This window comes from Anomaloglossus baeobatrachus, chromosome 4 (genome assembly GCF_048569485.1).
Source record: "Anomaloglossus baeobatrachus isolate aAnoBae1 chromosome 4, aAnoBae1.hap1, whole genome shotgun sequence".
In the NCBI taxonomy this organism is placed as follows: Eukaryota; Metazoa; Chordata; class Amphibia; order Anura; family Aromobatidae; genus Anomaloglossus; species Anomaloglossus baeobatrachus.
In genome coordinates this window covers 359,338,418-359,354,880 of record NC_134356.1, presented here as the reverse complement: position 1 = coordinate 359,354,880, position 16,463 = coordinate 359,338,418, and positions in this window count along the sequence as shown.

Here is a 16,463-nt window from a genome sequence, read left to right as displayed (position 1 = left end):
GGACTACAGCCTACCACAGATAGTGATCTCTGGGGCTCTGTGTAATTCCAAATCCCTGTATAGGGGTTAAAGGGTTGCAGAGTTCTTGGGGTCCTGCTTTGTGAGCGGCTTTTCTCTAGACTCCCCTTACAGCCAGTCTGAGTCTGTGGCTCCAATCAGGCATTACAGTGTGATACCGCAGGAATGAGGAACAACATCGCTACTCACCAGACAACGATATTTGGTGTTTGGACGACCTCTCCAACACCAACGATTTTTACCACTTTTGCGATCGTTGAAGGTCGCTCGGACGTGTCACACGCTGTGATGTCGCTAACGACGCCGGATGTGCGTCACAAACACCGTGACCCCGACGATAAATCGTTAGCGTTATCGCAGCATGTAAAGCACCCCTTAGTCTTAAAGCAACATGTGACGTTTTGGCCAGGTGGCCTTCATCAGACAACTTGTTATTAAGACTGTCAGGGTAGTGGTAAAGGCAGTGGTATCCGCCACTATGCTGCATAAGTGAATTATGCTGACTTAGCTTAATATAAAATGATGAAACTCATATATATATATATATCGCAAAATAAGCTCTTTTACAGTTTACCCAATAGGAGACGTGTTATATATTCTTGGCTCCTAGCGAACTGATTTCTTTAAATGTATGTGAACTTCCGCAATTAAACCAGTCATATTTCTACCTAGATCCATGTACACATCACTGGTCCAGTGTGGATGAATATTATGCATGCTACTGATAAAATGACTCATAATTTGATTTGGAATGCAGACGGGTTTAAGATATGGATGCATAACTTGGATTGCATCACCCTAAATTATGCTTCCCTTATCATTAACTACAGGTTCGGTTTTAGTCTTGTGTGTTTTGGCTCCAAAATTGTAATGTGTTGCATCCATGGTTACTCACTGCGGTGGCACAGTGAGCCTTAATTGTCTCACCGTCCTGGGTCTGTTCCAGAGAGCTAACCAATGGATGAATAAGAATCCCTTCTGACAGGTGAACTGGTGTTTAACATGGCTCATGCTGGACTTTAGTCTTTTCCCCTCTTTCAGTGGCGTTCTAGGCAGCAATCTTCTCCAGTTTGCTGCAGATCTCGTCATAGACACAAAAGACTTCATTCAGTCGCAACTCTGGTCCCGTAGGGATACTTCTAATGCAGATGACCCTGGATTCTGTCAAGTCTTAGCTCTTTCCTCGATAACTCCAGACTGCTCCTCAAAATGGCCGCACTTCCCCTTCCTGTGTTTAAAATCCATCTGTATACAGTCTTTCTGTTGTGCTATAAGACAGCAGCCCCCTTGTGGCCGAATAATTACATTACTAAATGACAATTACTGTAGACAATGAAATTGACATATAACTACTGTAGCACAGTATTAAATTTATATGGACACAGAAAGCACATCTGTATCACGTTGGTGAGGCAGTACATACAGTATTTTTGTAAATATTTTATAATATCTTTCATGGGACAACACTGAAGATATGACACTTTCATACAATGTAAAGTAGTCAGTGTACAGCCAACATGTACTGTGACATAATGAAGCACAGCATGATCCCCTCCCTTTAGAAACTGAGGAGCTACAGGGCAGTATTTCAATATGATAACAACCCCATACACACCTCCAAGATAACCCCCTACCTTGCTAGAGAAACTGAGAGTAAAGGTGCTGTACCAAACCCCTATTGAGCATCTGTGTGGCCTCCCCAAATGGAAGGTGAAGGAGCGCAAGGTCTTTAACATCCACCAGCTCTGTAAAGTCATGGAGGGGTGGAAGAGGATTCCAGTGGCAACCTGTGACGCTCTAGGGAGGTTATACAATAGGGACGTCAATTAGTGGGACAGACCACACTAGGCACTGTCCTTGTGAGGACGGGAGACAATGCATAAGACATGACAGAGTTAATAGTGTCTTCTACCCCAGCTAAGGATCTCATCCTTTATTTGAACGGCCTTTTCATCAAGAAAATATGGTGAGACCGAAACAATTTTTTTATATTTGAGCAGTGGTACACTTTGAGCACTTTATCACTTTATACAAGGATTGTCTGTATGGGAAGGTATTTTAAACAGTTTTATTAAGTCATATTTTATTATTACAATGTGTCCCTGCTAGAGACAATACATCTAGTGAGCTCCATACCCAAGAGAGTTAAGACAGTTCTGGAAAATAATGGTGGCCACACAAAATATTGACACTTTGGTCACAATTTAGCCATTTTCACTTAGGGGTGTACTCACTTTTGTTGGCAATGGTTTTGACATTAATGGCTGTGTGTTGAGTTATTTCGAGGGCACACCAAAGTTACACTGTTATACAAGCTGTACACTGACTACTTTATATTGTATCAAAGTGTCATATCTTCAGTGCTGTCCCATGAAAAGATATAATGAAATATTTACAGGTATGGTGCAACATGGTGCCCGCAATCTATTCCAGACAAATTTGTGTTCCAAAATTCCAAAGGCGCTCCTTCCCTTCCAAGCCCGGCTTTTGTCCAAATAGAGGTTTTTGACCACACGTGAAGCATCATAGGAGACTGGTAAAAAAATTTTGGGCTCCATTTTGTCATGCTTTTTTTTTTGTAAAAGTGAATGAATTGGGACTAAAGCAACATTTTTATATAAAATGTAAAAAAAAATTAATTCCACTTTGCAATCATTCCTGTGAAGCACCTGAAGGGTTAATAAACTTCTTGAATGCGGTTTTGAGCAGTCTGAGGGGTGCAATTTTTAGGATGGTGTCACTTTAAGGTATTTTCTGTTACCTAAGCCTCTCAAAGTCACATTAAATGTGATGTGGTCCCTAAAAAAATGGTTTCGTAAATTTTGGAAAAATGGAAAAATTTGAAAAAATGTGAAAGTGCTGATAAATATTTAACCCTTCTAACTTCCTAATTACAAAAAAATATGTTTCAAAAATGGTGCTGATGTAAAGTAGACATTTGGGAAATGTTATTTATTAATTATTTTGTGTGGCATATCTCTCTGGTTTAAGGACATAAAAATTCAAAGTTTGAAAATTGCAATATTTTCACAAAATTTCTTTTTTTTCACAAACACAAAGATATTGTCCTAAATTTACCACGATCATAAAGTACGATATCTCACAAAAAAAAATCTCAGAATCACCAGCATCCGTTGAAGCATTCCAGAGTTATTACCTCATAAAGTGGCAGTGGTCAGATTTAGAAAATTTGGACTGATCATCAAAATTGACTCTGTCAAATCGAAGACTACAATGGCCATATTTCCTAAACAAAGTCAAACCAAAGCTTTATGACTGCTTGCCCAACTACAGAGTGACAATTGCAAACGGTGCAGAATCCAAAACACAACAACCAAGGATGCCTGCCACTTGTACTGATTAAACATCTAGAGAGAGAGACAGGCATGTTAGTGTGGAGTTCTACTTTCTTGAGGAATTTTCATAGTGTTTTCAACACTTGCAATACTGTTCAACTAAGGACATGACAGAGGATAATTTTTGCAAATCCATTGACTGCAGAAAAAAAGCTCCAGGTTAGAAAAAAAAGAATTAAGAAGTGATCAAAATGTCATATCTATAATTTGGTATCAACATCGCTAATAAGCAGAAAACAAATTTTTGTTTCAGGACGACCTCTCACTGACAAACGATTTTGACCACTTTTGCGATCGTTTAAGGTCGCTCATAAGTGTCACACGCTGCGATATCGTTAATGACGCTGGATGTGCGTCACAAACACCGTGACCCCGACGATAATTCATTAACGATATCGTAGCGTGTAAAGCCCCCTATAGTCTTACTGACCTGGAGAATAATAATGATAGGTCAATTTTACTACACAATAAATGTTGTAAAAATGAAAAACAAAAAAACTCTTGCATTTGTTTTCTCTAGTTATTTTTGTATCTTGAATACTAAACTGAATAGTGTTCCTCAAAGGTACAGCTCTGTCTTAAAAAAATATAGCTCTCATTTAGCTATATCAACAGAAAATGTAAAAAAAGTTCTGACTTTTGGAATAATGGGAGGAAAAACATACACGTAAAAATAAAACTGGCCAAGTCAGAAAGAGGATGAAATAATTCCAACTTTATATTTTTTATATCTATTTTTTAATCCTTTTTATTTATTTATTTATTAATCTATTTTTTAATCCCCTTAGTGAAACTGAACCTTTGATAACTTGTTCTGTATACTTTAATATTACAGTATATAGATAGAATGACATTCTCCTATTTAAACCTAGCAAACGTAGGACTAAGATGGCAGCAATGGTGGCCTGCACCAGGACCTTTGATGGAATAGCAATTAGAATTGATGTAAATTGATTTGCAGGACCTAGTCCATCAGCCACATCAGTAGTCTATGGATGCTGGGTGAGAGCCATAAAAACTGCTTCTCTTTTGATTTGCTGCACAATGTCATTGTTGGAGTGTACCATACATATAATATTGAGCAATGTTGACAATTCAAAAGAAGAGTCGCAAATGCAGTCAGGTAAGAGGTAGGTTTAAGGGCTGCCATCGAGCAATTACAGACTACTGATGTGAATGGGTCATGTAAATGCATTTACAAAAACTCTAAGGAAAGACTATCTGCACAAAGCAATCTCATCACATGTGCATGGGTGATGGCAGGCAATGCAAATTCGCAATCAGCCCATTTAAATGCCCCTGTCTTTGGCTGAAAGTGACATTTAATGATGACCTACTTTTGGACAGCCCATAGACTATAAACGTCTGGGAAGTCAACAACTTACTCTGTAGTGACGTTTTAAAATATCACTACATAATAAACAGATTGCTAGAGTTTGTGTATCTGTGGGGGTATGAAGCTGGCTATCAGACACAGCTTGGCTCCCCATAAAGGTAAATATGATTTGCCTTCGTGCTCGCTACCACACTGAACAAGCATTATGTATACAGATCAGGAAGCGCTAACCGTACTTCCTCTTCTGGACCCAGTAATCATGTAATTGGTGTATCAAGGAAGCAGGATCTCCTCAGTCCTAGGAGACCCAGTCAGATCTGTTATAAAGCCTACAAGCTAAATTTCTACTGTAACTAGGGTTAATATTCCAGCTCCAGTTACAGGGAAAATCGTGTTCAAAATTTTTAAAAGTTAAAAATGATGTATTAATATATTCAAATGCCTTTAAAGGTCTTTTAAGAGGTGACAGTGTATAAAAGAAATGAAGGTGACAGTAGGTATAAAAGAAATGAAGATATAAATAAATAAATAAAAAAAAGATAAGATAAAAGTTAAAAAAAAATTGCCAATCTGAATCACTATTTATATTCCTGCCTCTTTTTGAAGAAAAAAATTCAATATGTAAAAATGATTTCTATGAAAAGCGGAACACAATTCTAAATGTTTTTTGCAGTCTCTTGTGGTCTTTAAAACAAATGTGAAAAATAGACAGATACTGTATTTCCTATTTTTTTTTATATTTCCCCATGATGATAGCAAAAAAAGAGTAATATATAAATAACATAAAAAGTATGTCCCATGTATTGTGAAAGAAAGAGGCAAAAACCATGTGAATATCCAAATGAGAACAGTTTTTAGAGCCATTAATAGCGTATGTTCAATAGGCCAGAAATTGTCTCTTGTCAGGAATAGATTACAATAGCTCAGAACTGTAATGGTTAAACAGTGCCAATTAGAGCTCAATTGAATATGAAGGATGTAGTATTACATCTCATATCAGGAATTGGTTAAATACAGTTTAGTCAGTGGAATATATCTGCTTAGTCAGTAAAGGGTGCTTTACACGCTGTGACATTGCAAACAATATATCGTTGGGGTCACGTCGTTAGTGACGCACATCCGGCGCTGTTAGCGACATCGCAGTGTGTGACAGCTAGGACCAACGATCAATGAGCGCAAAAACGTGAAAAATCGTTGCTCGTTGACACGTCGCTCCTTTAAAAAATATCGTTGCTGCTCCAGGTACGATGTTGTTCGTCATTCCTGTGGCAGCACACATTGCTGTTTTTAACACCGCAAGAACGACGAACATCACCTTACCTGCGTCCACCAGCAATGAGGAAGGAATGAGGTGGGCGGCATGTTCCGGCCACTCATCTCCGCCCCTCCTCTGCTATTGTGATGTTGCTGTGATGCCGCATGGACCGCCCCTTAGAAAGGAGGCGGATCGCCGGCCAGAGCGACATCGCAGGGAAGGTAAATCCATGTGACGGGTGTTAGCGATGTTGTGCGCCACGGGCGGTGATTTGCCCGTGATGCACAACCGATGGGGGCGGTACCGATATCGCAGCGTGTAAAGTACCCTTAAGAATTTATATTGGATAAAACAAAACAATTCAGCCAAGCTACGTGTCGACGCTCTGCATGTACAGTGGTGTCACGAAACCTTAGAGGTTAAAGGCAAAGTTTCCTATAAACTAGTGAGAGGCACAATAAGAGGTGTAGGCTCTCTTCCCTGAAAGACCTTTTTGCACTGATCAATGGTTGGTCAAAGAAAAATTCATAGGAGTGCTCATTGTTGCCAATGCTAATGACAGTAGGAGAATTGATCATTTGTATAAACCCCCTACTGATTATATAAATAAGAAAATATACCTTAATGAGCATCAATCAAGTCAATATATTGTTGATGGGGTTTGTTATTCTGACCATGTAAAGGGAACCTTTGTTTCAACCTTGCAGGGTGTTCACAGGCTACTTTACCTGGAAAAACTGCTGTACCTTCTAAAACAGTCGACTATGCTGAAATATGGACCCTACATATTCTGGTTTATGAGAAGTGAGAGTTCAATAAACCGCAGCGACAGCAACGAGAAACATCCTTGTGCCGGATGGTCCCCCCGACTTGTAGCCCCACTGATCGTCTCTACTACAAGATAGACTTGGAAGAAGATTGAAGCCTTCTTTGATGACAGAGTGATCTCCAAGGGACTGTGGCCACCAAGATTGCCTGATTTTTTCATTTGGAGTTATTTGAAAGGTCAGATGTAGAGTAACAAGCCACAAACATTACAGGCACTACGAAAGAAAGTACAACAAGAAATTCAGGCTATAACCCCAGATGTCCTGAGGAATACATTCAACAAAAGGAATTGGCACATGTAGACATGCTTAGATGTGAACAGAGGACAAGTTCAACAACTGCTTTGAATGTTTAGTCCAAATTTCAGTGCGATAGATCATCATATTATTATTGTTCTAAAATGTAGAATTTTTATTATGGAAATGAACTATTATCTATGTTAAAATTACTTAAAGTACCACTCCATCAGATTATTTTTATTACACCACTAGAGTGGTGTTTTAAATGTACAAATGCATCTCAATAAAATAGAATATCAAAAAAAGGTAATTTATTTCAGTAATTCAATACAAAAAGGGAAACTCATATATTATATAGAGTCATTACAAACAGAGTGATCTATTTCAAGTGTTTATGTTAATATTGATGGTTATGGCTTAAAGTCAATGAAAACCCAAAAGTCATTTTCTCAGAAAATTAGAACAATTACTACAAAACACCTGTAAAGGCTTCCTAAGTGTTTAAAATGGTCCCTTAGTCTGGTTCAGTAGGCTACACAATCATGGAGAAAACTGTTGACTTAACAGATGTCGAGAAAGCAGTCATTGACACACTCTACAAATAGAGTAAGCCACAAAAAGTCATTGCTAAAGAAACTTGCCAAAAAATACACAATCTATATGAAGTGAAAGCTGCACACCAAATTCAGAGAAATATGAACAAGCATAATTGCTTTATAATACATAAGGAATGAAAAATACAATTAGCCATATGAAAAATTGAAAAAAAAAAACGCATGTAGAGGTAACATTTGGTTAGGGACCCCATAAATAAGAGATTACCGTGAAGTTGGTTATGAGGCAGTAATGAATTGATCAATACATTAGCTAAATATCTCTTTTTTCAAATAATCCTCAGCAGTTATGCAATGTCACATTTCAATTTTTTCAATTTTTCATATGGCTAATTGTATTTTTCATTCCTTATGTATTATAAAGCAGTTATGCTTATTCATATTTCTCTGAATTGGGTGTGCAGCTTTCACTTCATATAGATTGCTAAAGAAGCTGGCTGTTCACAGAGTGCTGCATCCAAGCATATTATGGAAAGTTGAGTGGAAGGAAAAAGTGTAGTAGAAAAAGGTGCACAATCAACTGTTTGTAATGACTCTGTATAATAATTGTGTTTCCCTTTTTATATTGAATTACTAAAATAAATTAACTTTTTGATGATATTCTAATTTATTGAGATGCAATTGTAAATCTCTGGTCCCCTGTCTTATACTCACCTGCCACTGTCTTCATGTTTTTCCAGCATCACTCTGGTTGGTCTCAGGCAGTTTGTGACCTGTTTTTCATGGAGTGCGCTAGAGGTTACAACTCAATAAAAGTCTATAAGAGCCTCTTTCTGGCCTCGTTCTTGCTCTCATAGACTTGCATTGAGACCTTGTGACGTAACTTTTGATACAAAATGGTGTCGTGGGACCAGAGCGGCAATAAAACATGATGAAGCTGCTGGAAGAGGAGTATAAAACAAGAGGTAGGGGACTTACATTTAAAGCGCTACTCCAGCACTGAAAAAAATTCCGCCGGAGTGATGCTTTAAGCTGTGCAACTAAAACGGAAGATGGACAGAATATAATAAAAAAAAACTATGATATTCATGGTAACAAATCATAGTTTTTGCATCATTAGTACTAAATTAATGTTTGTACTGTTCCTTTAGGAGAACACTGGTGACTAGTTTTCTACATATTACTACAGCTTCTTTCAAGCAAGGCTTTCATTTAGGCCTTTGTCACACGCTGTCACCAACAATTGGCAGAAAATGACCCACTCTGATAGATCAATCCTTCATTGTGATGTGACTAGTCTTTACTTAAAGTGAAATACCCATACTATTTGTAGTGAAAAATAAGCAATATAGATGTCACAGCTCGCAAGTTCTCTTAGGTTTAGAAGAAGCACAATGCTTGCACATTATCCCGCCTCATTGAGCAGATAAAACAGCAAACTTTCCTGGTGCTGTTGAAATGCTCATATATTTATGGCTCATTATAAGAATCTGATGTCCTGCTGTTCTTTTTTTTCTGAAAGCTGAGAGTATAATAAATTATTCCTATTTGCAGCGCAGTATATCATGTAGAGATGCAAGCACATAGTGCCAGAATAGAAAATGGATCTGTTTAATTAATCTTTCAACTAAGTATAACAATATTTTTTACATAGTGTTTAGAATATACACAGCTGTATGGAAAATGACGCTGGCACAATGCTGACAATAGGATGTAAAGAAAACAAATGAGTTCTAAATCTATGTCCTGGTATATATTTACAGTATATATCATCCTATCTCAGACATAGCCCTGGATCACAGCAAGAACAAATGATCTGGGAAACACGTCATATGTTGTGAATTTGGTAACAGCAGAATATTACTTTATAAATTATCTTGTGTGCAATATCTATATCTGGCCTCTTTCTTCTCCGGTGCTGATAGCATTTGAAAGGTAAAATAAGTGTACCAATAAATCTATGATCAGAGGTGTAATTAGAGTCCAATGAGTCACAGTGCAAATTTTGGACCTTGTCCCCAATCTTTATGTTGATAGATGTATGAGCACTTGTAGTGTTCTAGATCCTATAAACACATATCTGTTCACCTCCCATGTATTAATAATCTCCATCCTGGCGCTTGCCTTTAAAAATGTCACCATTTTGTAATAATTTCTCCAAACCTGGTATAATCTCCCCAATCCCATGCCTCTTTCTGTTATAGTGTCCTCATCCTGGGTCCATTCCTCGTATAACGTCCCCTATTTTGGGCCCATTTCAATATAATTTCCACCATGGTGGCCCCCTTCCTGTAATAATGTCCCACACTTTGGTCCCCATCCTATAATAATATCCCTCACTGTGGACCTATTCCTATAATAAAGTCCTCTATTCTGGCCCCTTCCAGTAATAATGTCCTCTTTTCTTCTGCTCTTCTCCAACACATTTAAAAAAAATAAATTATTCTTTCCTTCCGTGACACACGGCATCCTCTTCCATACTGGCGATGAAGCCAGCACCTGACTTCAGAGTGCCAGGCACATGCGACACATGATGTCACTGGCATAAGTTGACCATCAGCTTCTGGCCTCTGATTTCCCAGCAGTGTATTGCAGTGCATGAAACCGGATGGTCACTGTGCCACAATACATTTCAGCTGGTTTTCTGTAACGCTCACCGCCAGTGTAAGGGCAGCAAGCAAGATTAGTGGACCCATTGGGCCACAGGGTGGCCCCTGGCTTACCCATTAGTGGTAGGGGCTTAACTAAGCACTCACCAAGAGGCGGGCGCCGAGTACTACTCACAGGGTGACCAAGACTGTGGCAACTGACCCACAGGATAGGTGACAGACTCAGATACAGGGGGGATGACTGAGGCAGGCTGGACAGGCAGCTATGGACAGGAATAGTGGGCATGGCAGGGACAGATAGGTATGGGAAGGCAGACTTAGGTATAGAAAACAGACATGGAACCTCACAACTAGCTAGCAGACTGTAAGGGTCCAGATTCTTCATGACATTTTTTGTCTGTTTGCCCTCATCCAAGAAGGAATCTGTTGCCTCATCCTGCCCTTGAACTTCCAGTCTGCCCTGCTTTTAAGTCCTGGTCCGGGGTCCATTACCTGCCTGAGTATTTTGTGCTACTGGCTCCTAAGTCATGCTAGCTTGCTCTGGACTTCCTGCTGCTACTGCATCTTAATCCTGTGTTCTGCCTCAGTACTGTTCATATCCAGATCTCATTCATCATGGACTGTGTGCTGGACTTTAGCGGGGCTTAGTTCTGTCCAAGGTAGAATACTGAAACAGCTTATTTTCTGTGCACGTTATTCTGGACATTTAATACCTGCTGCTGTGCTGATAATATCCTGGACATTTCACCATTTGTTGCTGTGCTCATAAAACTGGTCATCCACCACTTGTTTGTTGCGAATATTACCCTGGACATTTACCACCTGTTTGCTACAAATATTACCCTGGACATTTATGCTCTACCTTGTTGCAGACTCATATCTAATTCTGGACTTCAGTGTATCGGTTGCTGTGCGCGTTATTGTATTTGCTGTCTGAACAGTCACCAATAGTACGGTTGTACTTACATTAAATTTGTAGTTGCCTTCTGTTAGTCTTTGCCTTTTATACTGTGTTTATTGTTTGTTTAATACAGAGCATTCACCCCACCCTTGTCTCAGTTTTGTTATATTCCATGCTATTAGATTCCAGTGTATCTACATAAGTGTTACACAGACTGGTTTACTGACTAAAATACATCACGCCTCTCAGCTGTAGGCTGAAACGCATTTCCTGGAAATGGCACGCTGCCCCTTTAAGAGGAGGGCTTGTGTGTGCATCTTAGGTGCATTCCTGGGAACCCTATGTGGCATGTACAGGGCCCAGAAGGGGAAAGAGACAGCAGCACATGTGGATTGCTGGGATAGGCTGGGGTGGTGAGTAAGTCGGCATCTCTGCAGCGATGTCGGCGCTACATTTAGTCCTGATGAAGAGGTGTATGTGCCTTGAAACACTTTGATAAATAAGTCATGCAGAATATTCATGATACTGGACTCATTATCTGGTTATTCACGGCAGTGCAGAGGAACCACACTTTAATCCAATTAACTAAAAAGAAAAAACTGATGGCACTTCCTACAGACAAATGTGAATAGGTGCATGCTGAACATGAAATATACTCTAATAAATAAGCAGCTGCACTCTGAAATGCTAAGGCAGGCAAACATTTAGTACAGGAATTTGGACATACATCACTGCTAAGGAAATAAAGGAAAAAATTGACAAACTTAGCTCATAAAAAAGGCCAGCTTTATGTGAGCCCAGCAGTCAGCATCAAGGAGTATATGTTTTTGATGAGTCTGTATCTACCTTTACCTGGGTAGAAATAGCCTATAATTTTATGGGTGTGCAAGAACCCGTTAACAGAAAATTAAAACTCACCTTAAGGTGCTGGAAAAGGAGTAAACAGTCGAAAGACATTACTGTATTATCTAAAATGAAAAAACTGCCTGCAAAGAGATACGCTTTGATGCTGGCTGCTGGGCTCACATAAAACTGGCCCTTTTTATGCGTCAAGTATCAATTTTTTAACTTATTTCCTTAGCAGTAATGCATGTCCAAATTCCTGTATTCAACGTTTGCATGCCTTAGATTTTCAGAGCACACATTAATCCATTCATCTGTCTTCGGTGTTTTCACCCGTGGGTCTGCAGCAGCCGCTATCATACTTCTAAGTGGATGTGTCACACACAACCACATCAGGTGAGGACATAAAGTTTTTTTATAATTTATCTGTCATTGGATACAACCCTATTGAGCTATCTTATCTACCCTAGTTTGTTCCTGCTTTCACCTTGTTGAGGTGATATATGTGCTGCATATACAAAACACCTTCCAATGCATTTAAATGGTTATCTTCAGAACAGTGGTACATAACTTACTAGACATTATTTTGTAATGAGCCTCCAGTTTGGTGACTATAATCCTCAAATGATTAATCTTGTAGCATCCCTTCTTGCATTTCCATTGCTTGTTCCCATGACTGCAGAATAGGAGCCCTCAGAGATGAGGAAAGTGTTACATTCAGAGTTAATGTGAGGATTTGAAAGCACTATTTATTGAGCTAATCAACATACACGAATGCCTATTCAGCAAAAAAAATTGACAGGTCCCAAAGACAGATAGATATTTACTTACCTGTCAGACTGATAACCTAACAAGCCGCTAAGAATATTAACTACTTCAATATTTGCAGGACGTTGCCCCATGAATTCTGCTAGACTATTTATCAAATTGTTGGCTGAAACTGGGGTAAATCATAGTGAAGAAATGGCAAACAATATATCAGGAGGAAAATACCATTGCTCACTAACAAATCAATTTTCTATGATTAATCTGATTGTTATCTATTGCTCTAGTTTTGCAGCTGGGGAGCAGTAAACAAGACGCCTGCAATAAAACACCTTTAGTGGAGGCATTGGCCATGTTTGTGAATTAATGTGTGCCAATAACTAGAATTTCTGTGTATTTTACCAAGATAAAAGGATTTTCCTGGACCTAAAAACTCATGAATGCATCCTAATCCAGTGATATACAGCTAATGTTTAATCTGTATTTTTTCTTTTCTTTTGTTTCTTTTAGACATCAAGTATTCCATTCGGGTGCCATTTGTGCACATTGCAAACTTCCATCCAAAGATCAAAGGGGCGTGGAGGATACTGTGCAGTATTGTGTCCTATGCACTGGCCTTTAAGTCAGAACAGTATTCACCCGATACTCTTCAGCAGAAAACTAACTCACTATGTTGCACCTCAACTCTCCACCTGCTCTACAGCACAGTACCGTCCCATAACACCTTCTATATTCCTCATACAAGTGCACTAAACAAATGATCATGTGTGGTAAAGGAAGAAGGTCCCATGGATGCCATGTCATATGTGACTTCATTCATATGAAAAGTAGATAATCTGCAATACCTTAGGGTGGCCACAAAGCTCAGTGACAGCTCTGTGGTGTTCTGCAGTGTACACTGTTTCGACTGGGATGCTTCCAGAGTTGCTCCTCTGTACAAGAAGGAACATGAGAACTGGTAGAGTCCTACAAGATTACTTCCAGTGGGTTACTCACATGCATGTTTTTAACCAAGGCTAGCAGTAGGGCCCAACGTTTTGTATAGCGACCAATGCTCATAGTCCAGCAACATGCAGCTTGATTGGCATTCGTCAGAAAATACCAGTATTGAAAAAACAATTGAGATAAAGAATCGGGTTTGATGCTGCGCTAAAGACCACAATATCCAAGGTTGTAAAAAAACTTTTTCTTTATTTCCAAAGGTCTACGCGTTTCAAAGGCATGTCCGCCTTCTTCATCAGGACAAGGAAAAATAAAAGAACAGCCTAACCTAGGCTAGGCTGTTCTTTTATTTTTCCTTGTCCTGATGAAGAAGGCGGACATGCCTTTGAAACGCGTAGACCTTTGGAAATAAAGAAAAAGTTTTTTTACAACCTTGGATATTGTGGTCTTTAGCGCAGCATCAAACCCGATTCTTTATCTCAATTGTTTTTTCTCCACGGCTTTAATCGGGGCTGCAGCTGACCGCTTTCTTTACATTCAATTGTTTTGGCTTTCCCAGGAGTTGTGCCTGTCACAACCATAGCAGGTGAGTACCTGTCCTGTTTGTTATATCTCCATTTATCATCGGATAAGACCCTATGTGCGCTTTTTTCCACAGTTCTTTCTGACGAAAAATACCAGTATTGTCAGATCTGCTATTGACTCCCTGTTCTCTTCTCAGGGGTTGGTTCACACCAAGCACTTATGATAGTTGTAAAAAAGTCTGGAAATGCCATAGTGAACATTATACTGATACACTGCTGCTGGTACCAGGATGAAATCCTTGGTGCCATTGTGAGACCTTGGACTGGAGCAGTAAGCCTTGGGTTCCTCATTGAACAGGACAATGTTTCCCCTCACTTGACCAGGTAGGAAGTTGGATGATGAAGGCCTTGATGCCATTGACTGGCCATCATGTTCACCTGAACCTGAATCCAATTTATAATCTTTGAGACATTTTGTATTAGCACATCCAATCCACCAAGTAGTGCCACAAAATGTCCATGATGATCCACGTCTGTGAGGAAATATCAAGGACACCATCTACAGTCTCATCAGGGGCATTGTCATCAGACATTGTCTGGAATGCATATGGTATTTTCCATTTTGGGTTGCAGTGATGAAGTTCATGCAAATTGGGTACACCTGTGATTTCAACTTTTATTGTGATTTGGAAACCAGCCCCATTTGGTTGGTAATTTTGTCTTTCATTGCCTGTTGATTCATTATATACACAAATTATATCAGTAAAGTTTTAATTTTTCATTTATCAAAATCCGATATGTGATTTAAACTAGTTTTCACACCAAGAAAGTTAATTTTAAAGTTGATTTTCTTCAATAGATCTTGGAATAATAATAATTTCCACAATTGGGTGTGTTTAACAAAAATGTTCCTGTGCTGAGATAATCTGTTAACTGTGCTCCTGCTAAGTACTGTGTAATGGATGTGTCTGACCGTACACAGTCATTTTCTAAACATACCACATTAAAATTACATGACCAGGATAGTGATTTCCAAATTTTAGTTGAGACCTTCAGACCCTACCATTTTGAGAGCTATATAACCATGTATTTCCCATGGCAATAAGGCTACAATTATCCATAAAGCTTTTTGGACTCCTGGAGAAACCATATGATTCCTGCTTACTATTCCTCCATAAAATTATTGTTCGCTCTCCAAGTATCTTCATACATGGTAGGAAGAGCTATCAATGAACCAGTGTTGGCAGAAAAAGCATAACTTACAGGAAGTCTATCAGTCCTGGCAGGAGTTAAATAGCTTCTTACATGAAAGTACTGCAATCAATAGAAAAAGATATATCCCCAAGCTATTAACAGTTTGGTTTTTTAATCATATGGCAGATGTCAACTGAGACAATTTCCTTCACCTCCATATAAGCTTTTAGTTAAAATGAATTGATACATGAAACAAATATACCTTTATTTTTGCATATTCTCTAAATTAAATTTTGTACGATCTCTTTATTTTAGGACTGTGTTTAGTGAATACATAATTTTGGATTCATTTATCAAACTAGAAGTATTGTCAAAAGTTCTACTTCTACTTCTAGAATATGTTCTGCTTGTAACAATTTATCAAACATCCCTGTCCCCTCTTAGCCTTGTTTGTCACTTTTGATTTAGTAGGTCTCCAGCTAAGGTTTTGGGGAGGAGTTATGGAAAACCAAAATTATGGTGATATCTATCAAATTCTCTGTCTGTGAAATTTAAAGAAAAAAAAACTACCAGCAATAATTTATCAAAAAAATATTATTTCCTCCTAAAAGTGTAGAATTGAGTCAAAAAAAGTTTAGCTTGTAGAAGTTTACTTAAAAAAAAGCACACAATATCCAGTATGAAAAGTAAATAGTGTACAATATATACAGTATGTACTGTTTCTCAAGATAACTAATTAGATGCTTTGTTTCATTTCTTCATTGTTCGCTTGAATACTGATTGTTAAAATCTGAAAAGTTGCTGTAGGCAAAGAGGCTAATGTCATTATCACTATCTGTAATACAGAGCTCCTCTGAGAAAAGTACATTTTGTGAATTGTATATAAATGTTATTATAAAGTAACCAGCAATTTTGGAATTTAACTATAGAATGTAATGGTAGTAATAACTTGAGAAGTGTAATCATATACAGAAGTTCAAATCGAATCTGACAGGTGATACATGATGCTCAAACTGTTGACAGCATGTATCAGCCACTGGCTGTATTAGCCAACCCAGGTACGTTTTACTCTGATACCCTTGCGGCACTAGATTGACAG